The sequence below is a fragment of the Osmia bicornis genome, chromosome 5 (assembly GCF_907164935.1).
Source record: "Osmia bicornis bicornis chromosome 5, iOsmBic2.1, whole genome shotgun sequence".
Taxonomy (NCBI): domain Eukaryota; kingdom Metazoa; phylum Arthropoda; class Insecta; order Hymenoptera; family Megachilidae; genus Osmia; species Osmia bicornis.
The window spans coordinates 5,000,832-5,014,060 of NC_060220.1; the positions used below are offsets into that span (position 1 = coordinate 5,000,832).

The 13,229-nt window shown below is 45.9% G+C and overlaps 1 protein-coding gene across 3 annotated transcripts in view; it reads right to left on the minus strand.

Annotated features, from left to right (window-relative positions):
* LOC114880102 (Krueppel-like factor luna) overlaps positions 1-13,229 on the minus strand; it is a 222,510-nt gene that overhangs the window by 76,622 nt on the left and 132,659 nt on the right. The window contains exon 1 of one of the 3 annotated variants that reach the window (XM_029195741.2): positions 2,001-2,100. The exons of the other annotated variants lie outside the window; for them this stretch is intronic. The gene's annotated coding sequence lies outside the window, so the exon portion shown is untranslated. Of the gene's footprint in view, positions 1-2,000; positions 2,101-13,229 lie in introns of those variants that run through there. 3 annotated transcript variants of the gene reach the window in all.

Here is a 13,229-nt window from a genome sequence, read left to right on the forward strand (position 1 = left end):
AAATTCTAGCGGGCATCCCGCGTTCTTTCAAGCAAACCGACCAACCGACGAGAGGAAATTACGTTTGCGTTTATGCAAAAATAGCCTAGTAATTGGTGGCCGTTTTTCCTACGAGGAAAAGCGGCTTTGTTTGCCAGGGCTGCAAATGTTCGCCAATCTGTTCGCGGTATCGTTGCGAAACGTCAGCGCAAAAAATGAACCAGCCCCGAAGTTCCCATTTTTTATTCGCATTGTTTTTCGCGGGGCTTCGTTCGCTACGATACTCGATTCTCCAGAGAAAATTGCTGGTATCGGATATTCGTAAGATCGATTCGATCAACAAACGATCAACAAATTGATCAGTTACACGCACGCATACACACAGTGTGTTCGTTTAACGAGTTCAGGGCAGGTTTCATCGAGTTTTCAATCTGTTCCGGTTGCAACTTTAACGTCGCGTTAAAATTGGCGAAACTGTTTTCGAACGAGCTCGATCTTGCACGCTTTATCCGCGCTGACGTTATTGAATTCGTAAGCTGATACCAATTTATGAATCTCCTGGGTGTATCATGCTGGATTCAATCTTTAAAGAGGCCGCTGATCGATCGACCTACCTGACGCCTCGACGTTCAATCAAAAGCTACCAAGTAACCTATCAACCGCATGAATCAAAACCAATTTTATTTACGACAGTCATTCGATAACTGAACAAACAAATACTTGTGTTTCAAAAGTTACTCGAATTATCTGAATTAAAATAAAACAACGATTTCTATTACGATCGAGTAAAACGATTCTCAATTGCTCTGGAACAGAATCTCGATCGTAAGATTTGCAGAGGGGATACGTGCAGAGAGAAATTTCCGAAAGAAGACGATTCTCGCTTGCGACCACGTGCGTTGGCTGATACGAACGTGGCAAAGGAACGAACGGATCCGTTCATCCCTAGCAGTTTGCCTTTCTTCCTCCTGACGTAAATGTTTAACTTTGAAGAAAAGGGGCCAAGAGATACCGCGGATTTGCCGTTTCTACGTTAAACATATCCGGAGAAACGAAAGGTGCTCTTAGAAGTGCTGTTCCCAAGTTTATCTCGTCTACATTTTCAACCGTTCATCGATGCGTGTCTTATGCAACGAATGATCCATCACAATCGCACGACAAAAAACACTTGACCCGTTTCTTTGCTTCTTCTAATAGAATTCGCGTAAGATGCACCGAAACCTGTGCCATATTTCTTTGTTTCATCCCGGGGGAGTATTTATAGCGAGATTCGAAATTCTGCGCGCACCAATGAAATACGAATCCCTTAGAAAATGGCGATGCGGAAAGTCGTCGTCACGAAGCGGAAAGGCTGATTACGTGTTGGGAAAAGCACGGTCATACAATATCTTCCATATATGTATGTATTTGTTTACAAACAACAATGGACCCTCGTATCCGGAATGTGCAAATCGTATTACGAAAGTTCCGACCCTTTTTCTATTTACTGTTAATGGACACATCGATAAACATCGTCGACTAAATGATTTGTTAATCATTGTTGCAAAATAATAATCCTCCTCGGATAATGAAAAAATGTAAATTTCACGGTAGGTGCGAGACACACGACGGAAGGCTAATTTCACACTTGGCGAATCAAATTCAAGTCCTGAATAAAAATCATAATTCTTTTACCGTTACAAACTTCTTAATTTAAAAAGAAGATTACGCCATCTATTCCGGAGAGATTTTGGCAAATTTTACATCAAACAGGATCAATCTGTGCAACAATGCGGAACAATCGTGTGGCAAATGAGAACAAAGCTGGAGGAGTAATCGCGAACGCGAGGAATGTGTCTCGCGTATATGCGCACGCGTGCACAATGTTTCGCATATCACGTAAGAGGACGATTTGCAGACGGAAAAGGACCCGCTTAATTTTGCAGAATCGCCGGCTCGAATTCCGGCGGACTCGGTTGCGCGATTAAGCGTATTCCATTAACTCGAAATGCAATTAGAAATAAAGGAGCTTGCTAGAATACCTGTGATTCTCGACGTCCTCTTATCTGCCATGGTTATACTACCCTCTCGTCGGCAACCCCTGGGGTACAGCCACGGCTCGGAAAATATTTAGACCGGTGAAAATTAGCGCTTACCTGGAAAACACAGGAAAAAAAAAACAATTTAGCTCGAGGTTGTGCTCCCGCTCGTTTCACACCTCGCAAAAACCAAACACATTTAAATACATGGCGTATTTACGCGTTACGGAAAACATGTTTAGAAAATGTAATATCTCGTATTTACGAAAGCGAAACACGTTTATGAAACGTAACTTCGTAAATAACTTTTATGAGTTACCGCGCAATGTACTTGGAAAGTTGCCGATATTAGCAGAGAAAATTTCTTTGTAGTCACCTCTTGAAATAGTCACCAAAAGCTTTGGCTTGTCGCTGCTATAAAATTTGTTGCCCACGATATGCTCTTCGTGTTGAATTCTCTCGCAATGACAAGGTTAAGGATCACAGGAAAATACACGCGAAAAAGTACAGGATTTATTAAACTCAGACATCCTTTTTTATAACACCCCGTCACTTATTGCGCGATAAAAAATTATGCAAAGAATCGTTAATAAAATTCTGCCGTAACGAAATTAAAGACAATGGCAACGGTTGTCAGGCGGAACGCCGACGCTTCAACTACGACCGCGTAATTTCTCGTCGCTCCTCCTTCCTTTTTCGCCTTGCCAACCTCTCTCGTGATTCCGTAATACACTCGCTATTATTCTCTGGACGTAACGACCTATAATTATTTCCAATTGTTCCGAATTTAGTGGACCGTACGGTGTAGAACGTATCCTGGCGCGGCGTTGCCCAGAAACACGGAGGAAAATGTATTTCGGCCGAGATTTGGCCATTGGTGACAGCCGTTTGTTCGTCTGGAAGCTGAATCTCTCGACGAGAACTGACTCGATGCCGTTTTCTCTAGAACGCTCTAACCAACTCGTGTATCGCTTTAATTCACGCTAGGGTGCAAGCCCTCCTCGCGTAATGTCTCAATTCTTGTTAACCGCGTCGTTTAACCGTAGCATCGCAGAGAATTCGTATGGAAATCGTGCTGGAAATACTTTGACGAATATTACAGCACGAAGCGAAGGGAGAGAAACCTTTGTTTTTATTTTTTCGTTAGAAATTCAACTTGGTTCGAAACAAATTTCTTGATATTAAAGCAAAAATCGAATATTATCCGGTGACAAACTCAACGGGAAGAACAAAAGAGCGAGGTAGAAAGAGGAAACAGAAGCAAACGGTGCATCGCACCGGCATGGCAGGCAGAAACTTGTTAAAAAATCTCTCGATTTACATATTCCTTTCGGCTCGATGCTCGTTGATTGCGAAGCAATTTCTCCGAATAGCCGTCGGTCCTCGATGGACCGGCGTTTCCTTCGAGCGGCGCTCGTTTCGGAGCGTAGCACCGTGTTGGCCGGGTATTACGCGTTTTGCATACATTAGCGAGCTTTTATTCTCTCTGTCTCTGTCCGGTTAGGCGAGACAATTCGTTGTAGGATGAAAGCGTAGCCCGGGTTCGACTACGAATTCGGGGGAATCGTGGATGGGAAATACGTTGACCGAATTCGTTACCGAGATTAGGTTACATCGCATCGGCCGGTAATGCGAGCGGGCAACAGGCGCGCGGATAACGCGAGTTCGGCGTTCCTAAATTAAGGCTCGACGAAATATGGTGTTGGCCATACGCAGGGCCGCTTACACGCGTACTCTGCCGAGATAGCAGAATTGGCAGGAAATTGCAAATTGCCGGCGAGCTGGCCGACCGGCCGCGGCTCTGCACCCGTCCACCCCTTTCCAACCTACCAAATAACCTGACCTGCAAATTGAAACCGGTCGTTCCTAGTCGAACCGGCACCACCACCGATAATCGGTCGTGTGCCAGCTGACGACCGATCGGCGTTCGTTAAAAAAATACACACCCATCGAGACTCTATCTTTGACCGGTGATAATCGTTTAATCGTGAACTTTATCGAGCTTCGTGCTTACGTATCGAGAGCGGAATTTCGATTTGCAATATGTACGCAGAGCGGCGCCAAACTAGCGCCGGTTAGAATAAAAATATGAAACTTAAAGTAAGAGTTTTAAGCATCAAATGGATATCCCAGTAGAATTTTCGCTGTTAAAAGGTACGATTGCAGCGTGATATTGGACGAAACTGATTACTCGCGAAAAGTTTACTACCGGTCCCATGAAAATTCGACGGGAATACACGCGTACACGGGAGTATAACGAACGTGTACGTCAATACGCGGCGCGGATCGCGTGTGATCGCGTCTAACGAACCGGCCGCTTCTCTGAATAAATATTTCAATACGTGGTCCCGGAACAACGTTTCCATTTGTCGCGATAACATCAAACGATTCAAACACTCTGAAAAAAACACCACATCCTATGATTTCGTTCTGTTTTTAAACCGACCGATATCTGACGTCGAGGGTGATTGCCCTATCCGAAATAGACTGACCCGATTTCAGGAACGAACCGCAAATTCCTTGTACGTTTATTACGATAATCTTTGGTTCCAATTATTTTGTTATTTCACATGAAAACGATGTGGTATTAGGTTCTTACAAAAAAGTACCATTTTTATTCAAGAACATTAGCTAGTAAAACATTGTCACGAAACGAAGTGTAGAAGGCTACTTATGCGAGGGAATAGGAAATTTTCTAGTACGAGCTGGCTGCTCGCGCTACCGTCTCCACGAAATACACAGTTGTCGGTTGTGTGTTCACCCTGAGGCCAGTGTCAAGCCGGGGCGAAAGCAGGGTGCAAACGAGCTCCCTACGGCCTCGTATTCATGCGCTGTCCGGGCGTGAGATTATTTACCTTTAATTAGAAGCTTCGACCTATTGCTTAGCACACCGCGCCCAGAGGTATCGTGCTCCAGGCTTGAACAAGCTGTTCGCGAAACACGCTCACGATGTCCAGAAATTTAGCTTAATTTCACTTGACGGTGCTTAAAAAACTGTCCATGAGATAAGATGCACAAGTGACTAAAAATCAAGTAGCCTAAAGAAGAAGGTTCTGAGGGTCGTATTGTAATAACACTTTGAATGGATCAAAGAATGAGATAATTTCTTGAGAAGTAACGTTTCACTCGTTACAGAGGTGTATTCAATATTTGTATCGCGGTTAAACTGCACCGCGTTAAAAATTATACTTTTTAAAGTGGTTGCAGGTAGCTTTGAGACGCGGTAGCAATACACTATTCTATACAAACACGAATCGCACAAAAGAAGCTTTTTCTGGTTTCGCGTTTTTATCCCGAGACCACGTTCCTCCGAACCTGAAATTAAAAGACTCGTTGCAAAGCGAAGTTATTGTAGGAGAAGTTACTCGCGTAAATTCATTTCGTCGGAATGAAAGAACGAATAAGAAGAATCTTGAACTCGTTTCCGCGTTTACCAACCGTTCCAAGGTATTAAACGTTTCTCAGCCAGAAAAATACACGCCGGGAATCGTGTCGAAATCGTGGATCGAAGCGATATCGAGCAACTATGTCGAAAGGCGTCCGGAAGAGCGACAAGGTGCAACCTTAAAGGAAACTTTTCAGTCCAGTAGTTCCATTTTTGGTGTTGTCGATACCAGGAAAACTCGTCGAAGGGCCGCTTCGCGGTATAACTTACGCTTTCAGCGAATTTTCAGCGATATACGAGCGACAAACACCGTTGAATTCACTTCGACAAAGTTCGACACTTTTCAGCTAACCGATATGAAAAATTCCAGCAACTTTTCAGACGACTAAATAACAATTTTCTTCGAATTAAGAAGAAAATCTACGATCGAAGTTATAAAATTACCAGTGACATTTCTGTCCCACTTTGCATTGAATGAAAAGACAATGGGGTCTCGGAAGGAGCAGTAAGATACAAGCCAAAAGAATTGTAAGATTATGAAAGAAAGAAAGAAACAGGAACGAACGCTGTAAGATCAAGATACACTCCGGTTGAATCTCTTTTGTCTCAGTTTCTATCTTCTAAAAGAATGAACGTATATCGCACAAAAATTTACTTCCACGATTTTAAAAATAACTTGCATGCATAACTGATTGCTGGAAAAATAAAGAGAGGAAGAAAACAATAGCATATTGATAGAAATGATTTCGAATTCGCGTCATTATCTCCAATACAGTGTCGTGAATATACATTTTCAAAATGCTAATTAATTGCAAGCCAGAATCACCCTCCGCATACCTCTATGTGTAATACAAATTATTTACATCCAGTTCATTCGCTCAAACGTTTGCTTTCCCCGATTATGCATCGACCCCTTGGTAAAATTGGACCATCCAGTATCGACGTGTTCTGCTGGCATGAAATTCGAAGAAAAAGCGTGGTACGCGTCAGCAGGTGAGAGTAGACATAAATCTTAGGCTGTGCTCCCTTCTGAAAAATAAACCTTCCGTTTCTTTCTTCTCGCGTCGCGATGCCACGACCGGCGACCCTGTTTCCGTGGCGGGTGGTAGATGAAAGTTTTCCTTTGTGCCGTACCTTGTCACACCGTCCATTCCAGCGAGCAGAGAAGCCGGAGACTCTGTCCCCGGGTTACGGGGGTGAGAACAAGGGGGTTGGATGGTGGTACGCTTCTGTACATATACTCTGAATCCCGGGGGGTCTGGTCGAATGCTCGCCGGAAGCCGGCTAGAATGAGAGACCGCCGTTCCATGCCCTTTCTCACCCGCGAAAAGAAACTTTTAGTCGAGAAAACGCGAAATCCCTCTTTTCCTCTTTTACCAGATATCTCCGGAAAATTCGCAAACTTTCCAATTTACAGTATTGCACGGCTAATTGTTATATTTCTTCAGGGTCATCAGAATTTTTATTTCAAATTAGGTCACACCAAGATTAGGTGCCTCTCTTCGAGTAAGTTCGTGTAATTCATTTTCGAGTATCGAGCGTGATGTTGTAAAGCATAGCTTCACGAATGACCTGGATAAGGGAATCAGTTATTTGCATCTTTTCACACTGGCAGCTCGAACGTGTTCCATTTGAAGCGAGCAGCTTGGCTTTGCAACATTCTTTCGCAGATTGAAGCGAATCACCTCAACAAACCCACCTCAACGTGCATCACTTCCGTGAACCGAGAGATTCCACAGGGGAGAATTTCAATTCGGAGCGGTGGTTCAGCTTTAAAAGCAGAGGGAACGCTTGAAATTCTTAATGAATACTAGCGCGGGCCAGTGTTTAGTCAACTCTTCGGCTACGTGGCGCCGGCGGTTTCTTCTTCCGGTCTGTATACATCGGTGCGAGCAGCTACGAAAAGAGATAAACCAATAGATCCCAGCTGCTGTACACGCTCCGCTTGGCTAAGGGCCCTATTCAAGCACTCCTTTCTTTTTTTTCTCTTTTTTAATTAAACAACACAACCGCTGGTTGCGGTTGCGCTCCACCACCGTTTCGCTTCCAAGCGATTCCACCTTGCGCAAACGGCGAAATTGTGCTGGTTAAAGGAACAGGTGATGATAAAACAATGACAAAGAGAAACACTGTAAAAGCGCTGTGGTAGAAACCAGGGAACCGAAGAATAATGTTATTCGAACCTTCGAAATGAGGTGTTTCGAATAATTACAATTCCTTCTCTTGATAAACGAATGAACGTCGCTGCCTATCGACTGAAACTTCAAACACTTCAACACCATATCAAACACTTTTGCTGAAAAGCGGCGTAACAAAGCCGGCCGTAAAATGGTGGCGCTACTTGAACGTAAATATCGTCGTTGCAGCGATGAAAGGGTGTTCGTTTAGTGCCTACGGGAGATTGCCGTGGCGAGAAGCGAGCGGCCTGGAAGTTGCACGCGTCAACCTCGAGCGTAAATGCGAGCGTAGCGAGGCGGTGCTTCGAGCGTTGCGTGACGTTACGTAGTTTTAATTAACGCAGCTGCTGTTGCGACTCGCTGCGAAAGCTACCTATTAACCGACCCGTTGCAGTCGCGACGTCGTTTCCACGCTGGCGTATTAGCCGCTCGTTTCTAGCCGCGTCTTCCGGCAATTTCAAGACGCAGCTGCGCTCTGATGCGCGCCACAGGAACGAGCCTTGACGCCGCAATCCGCCGAAAATTCGCCAGCAGAGCGAACCGGGGTCCTTTTAATTATTCGACGCGTGGCAATTTCAACGCGAAACGCGACGCGTTTGTCGCGTTTGTTCAACGCCAGGAGAAAACGGATCGGCTACGGGTGAAATCGGATTAATCCGTTTGTTCGAATTCGATTGTCGCGTTCTAGCTTGTTGTTTTGCACGCGTGTCGGTACGTCGACAGGAAACGTTCCTTTCCGCGTTTTATCGGAGAAACGTCCGGCACGTTTTTGTCAGAGCTTCTCGTGAAAATGACGAGCCGGATATTTGGCGCGTTTAAAGAGATACTGCATTCGTTTGCTTTTTTTTCTCGTTTTCCTGTACCTTTGTAATATAGTACAGGCAAGTGAAAATCTCGGATTTTCCTTCTATCGATCCGTTTAAACGGACCAAACAAAACAGTTAACGAATAGAACGTGAAAAATCACCTCAGCATGAAACTCCAAGACAATTTTATCCACAGCTAACCTTGCTGGATTTCTCGCGAGAATTCGACAGGAGAAGAAAATAATCTTCAAGACGAAAGCACTTTACCGTGGACGCAATCTTTGAGCAGGATAGCGCCAAGGGACGAAGCTGACATAACGCGTGGACCGCCTTTAACGCGTCCCGCTGTTTTAACCGAGCGAACGCGGTGCAGTCCCGATGGGACTGCTCGTGGGGGGTGCATCAACCTTGTGGTAAGTTGGACCGGTACGCGTGCACCCTGTTCGTGGGTGGAACGAGACGGGCAGCGGCCTCCGTAAGCCCGGTATACGAGCTCGCCTATACGAAGAATAAGGGACCACCAAGGGAGTTCACCTCCATTTGGTCAGGCTTGCCGATTGTCCGGACGGCCGTTATTACGCCAGCACTGGATAATGTATCTGGATTTCTGCCTCCCATAGACGCTTCCTTTCACGCTCCCGTGTATCCTCACAGTCTAGCTCATCGATCTTCATTTACTCTACTGGACCCTAAATTATTTGATTTTAATTTCACCGGGTGTGGTCGAGTCGCACAGTCTCTGGGGTGAACGTAGAGTCTTTGAAAAGCAATCGAGCATCGTCAACCACCGTACAAATGTTCGTCTTTGGAGATGGTATTCGATGGAAACGAAGCAGTCAGGGTCGCCGCACTACCGGTGGACGGTTCATGAACAATTGATCGAGCAGGTCGATGGGAAATGCAGCAAACGGTACGGTTTTGCCGCCATTAAAATGCAAGCACGTGTTTGTACACGGTCGCTTCGCGAGCACCAGGACTCACGCCACAACGGCGATAAAATCCTCGGAATTCCTGGCTCATTAAACGACGCCAGGCACGACAAACAGGCGCCCGTTCGGCTGGACGACGATCGAACCGCGGCGTTCAGGCGTTTGCCATACCCGCAGGATTGTTTGACGATCGCAAACACACGGCTAAAATATTAATGCGATCGCAATGTGGTTCGTTCGACCCTCCCGTACGTCATCGATCTCGGGAACAGGAATCGAACCATAGGCGGCTAAAAATTGAAGAATGGAGGACGGTATAACGTATATTACTTGCTTTTCGGATCGGCTTCGTTTAGAACTTGACGGCGAAGAATGTTCGTAAAACTCGTTGGAAATAACGGGTAGTCCTGCTGAGGAACGAAAGTGCTTGAGATTTAACATTTTCTGGATCGTAAAATGATCCTTGAAACGCGATTAGATATCGGTACAGACAATAGTAGGCCTATTCTGGATTTGATTACACAGCTGTAAAGCATTTTTTATCACCACAGGATATTTTTAAAGATTTCTAAGTGATTAATACATCGAGCGCAACATTGAAACTAATCGTATAAAGATACTTTCAATCTACGTTATTAAAGTGCTACTTCATGTTATTAATCCATTTCATTTTTTACATCGCAATTACTTGATTAAACTCGTGACGCCAATCATCGTTGACCATCGGATCAACGATCGCATCGACGAATGAACGATTTCGAGGGAAATAACCGTACCAACCTTATCGCACTTTATCTACACCGGATGACAGAAAACGGGCCACTGACGAGCTACGGCTTCCGGCTGTTTATTTCAATCCGATGCAAGACCGATAGAAGCACCAATCCACAGTCTCATTCCTGAACGATTAAAGTTCCACGGGCAGCAGCGTTTGTCCTCGTTGAACCGGTAAACTTGTCCATTTAAAGGAGTCGTAAAGGTTGGTGGGTTCACAGCCGGTAGGTAGTCGCCATTAGATGGCAATAACGCCGGCTGGTCGGCACGGAAGCGAGCTATTGAGGCCGTCGTCGGCTTTGCACGCCGCCTGCAGTTCGCCTGCAGTTCCCCTGCAGCCGCGATTACAACTATAAGTGTATTCGGACCGGCCACGTTGCAACGATGCACGTGCATCGAGAATGCAACCTGGTAAATGCACGATCGAGCTTCGAGGCTGCTCGAGCACGAGATTGTTGCTCGTTGATTCGTTTCATCGGCTGATAACGCGACTTTTTCTTGCCACGAAATAGCTAGATATGAAGGAAACGAGTTTTATAAGAGGTTAATTATCGAGTTTCTCTGCATTGCAGCATACACGTACACTGATTTTAATATTCTAATCGAGTTACCAGCAAATCGTTATCGACCAAACCAGTTACTCAAATGGTAGAAGTTTGTATAATAGCTAGAAATTACAGATATATTAAATGTTTACATACACATGGAGTATACCTTGCACACTCTAAAATTGCACTTCGAATGATAGTACGAAACATTCTAAATATTTGAAAAGGCTTTGACAATGGTACGCAAGTATTCACCTTCGGATCGACTCCCTAGAAAAAGAAAAAAAAAGGCAACGGTAACGCTTGCAGCCCACGCTCGAATCCACCCTCCTAAAAACGACACTTTACGTCCCGTCCGTGTGTCTTTGGATCCACGAAACGAAGGGGTCTCTGGTGCACACGCGAACACCGACGGGATCTCCCAGGAGAGAACCGTGGCGGAACAAGCCGAAAAGGGGAAGAGAAGGAAAAGAAGGGAAGTCGACGTGTGTTCCGCCACCCCCGTACGCCAGCGGGTAAGGATAAGAAGAGGAAGGGACTTGGTATCCCTCCGTACATTTCCACCCCAAAAGCCCCGGGTCCGAGCGTACCGCGTATAAATAGATAGGCTTGAACGAGACCGTAAAAGCTTGCGGTCTCGTTTCGAATAATTGGATTTGCCTGGAACGGGACCGAGAGACGCCGACAATTCGCGTGCGCACGCGTCCCCCAACACGAATGTGTGCGAACGTGATTCATTCCCCGGCCATGTTCGTTCTCCATTTCCGCCAGCTTCGGATTCGGGTTCGTTTTGAATTCGTCGCCTCTTTCTATCCGATCTCGGGCGTCGAGTGACCACCGACGCGGTGCGTTCGACCGTTTCATGAGCTCAGGGATGGAGAAGTTCATCTACCTCGAAATCTCTAGACTCGAGATAAAGATACAAGATACCTTATCTGATATGTTAATTTTATACGAAGAAAAGAATAAAGGAAGAGCACATAAGCGATTCGTAAGAATTGACAAATTTTAGTAATAACTATTTCTTCCTCTTTGCAACAGAATTACGCTTTAACGTGGTAAAATTACGAGGCATTCGTGCGGCACGAAAATTGCGAGCATAATTTCGATACTAGCCCAGCCTCGAAGCTGGCACGCGATCGATCAGGTTCGCGCAGAAACTCGAGCTCTGGCTCGTTTCGTTTCTTCGTTCGATTCTTTCCACGGTACGCGTTTTCTTGGATAATTCATGCGAACGCGGTTGCAGGCTGCGATTCGGTGAGTCATAAGGTTCGTTTGCATGCTTGCGTGTCGCACACATCCGCCGTAAGGGTCGCGGGTCATGCGGAAAACTGGGAGAACCTTGGTCTCGTGCACGCACGCCGCGGCGCACATCTGATCGGTGGGTCAAGTAAAAGCAGAACAAGGGGTGAAAAGTGGTTGCTATCGTTAGATGAGATCCAAGTGGTGGTAGATTGGTCTTGAACGAAGATAAAAGAAAGACGAATCGATCGTTTGCATAATATTTATCGACGATCGAGCTCTGATAAGACGACGTTTCAGCTACGAATCGAGATTCGACGATAAGCGACGAAGAGGGTGGAAAAGTTCGACGTGACCAACTTTACCTGACTCTGTTGGATGAAAGGATCCGTTCTGGCGTGAAAACGGACAGCGATCGGCGTGTCGCACGCGACTAATTAAAAATCACGGATACGAGGCGCGTGAGAGCGACACTTTCAGCAAGACAGAGAAGTGAGAGGTGGAAAATGAGTCGGGGGTGGGGTTTCGAAGGGAGTAGAGCAGCCAATTTGATTACCCGATAATAATTAATTGCTCGTTACGTAGCGCGACGCGATGCAATTAATCACTGTCGACGGCTTTTCATTTTTCCTGTCCCCATCTGTCCCTCTTTTTCGTTCTCTCTATTCTACGCTGAACCCATCGTTCCCTCCTCTCTTACCCTTCCTTCCCTTTGTTACGCTCGCTTCTACTCGCTTTCTCCTTCCGCTAACTCGTTCCCTTTTCCTTCTTCTTTTTTCCCCACTTTTTCACTTGATTTTTTTTTTTTTATTCGTCAGGTTGGTTAGCTAGCTGGTCCGTGGTCGCACTCTATCATGCGAGGTTCATTAGGTTGGACGTGTCACGACCGCGTGGGTGACCGTGTGCCATCAAATTGCGAACACGGACCGTGTCCCATTCTGCTGCACGAAGTACGCTTCGAGAGCGGCCCTCTGCACAAGGGAAAGAGAGAAAATGGAGGGTCGACCGAGGACAAAATAAATAAATAATCGTCGTCGAGTTCCCCTCGCGACGGTCACGAGGACGCGCCGCGGGATACACACGGGTATAATCGATTTCACGGACGAAACGTGGAAACGCGAAATTTCTGCGGGACAGCAGCCTCTACCTGTAACGTGAATTACAAGCAGGACGCGAGGAAACCACGCGGAAGAGCGTAATTGCGAGTCGGTCCAGCCCCGTCGAGCGAGCTTATTAAGCCAAAGGTAAAGACACGGTGTAACGAGGCGAATTCTCGACGATGGAAATTCTGATACCGGAGTCGGACAGAAAGGGACGGCAATGATGAAAACGGATACGCGACTGGTACACCGACCAGTTTCGAGATTTTCA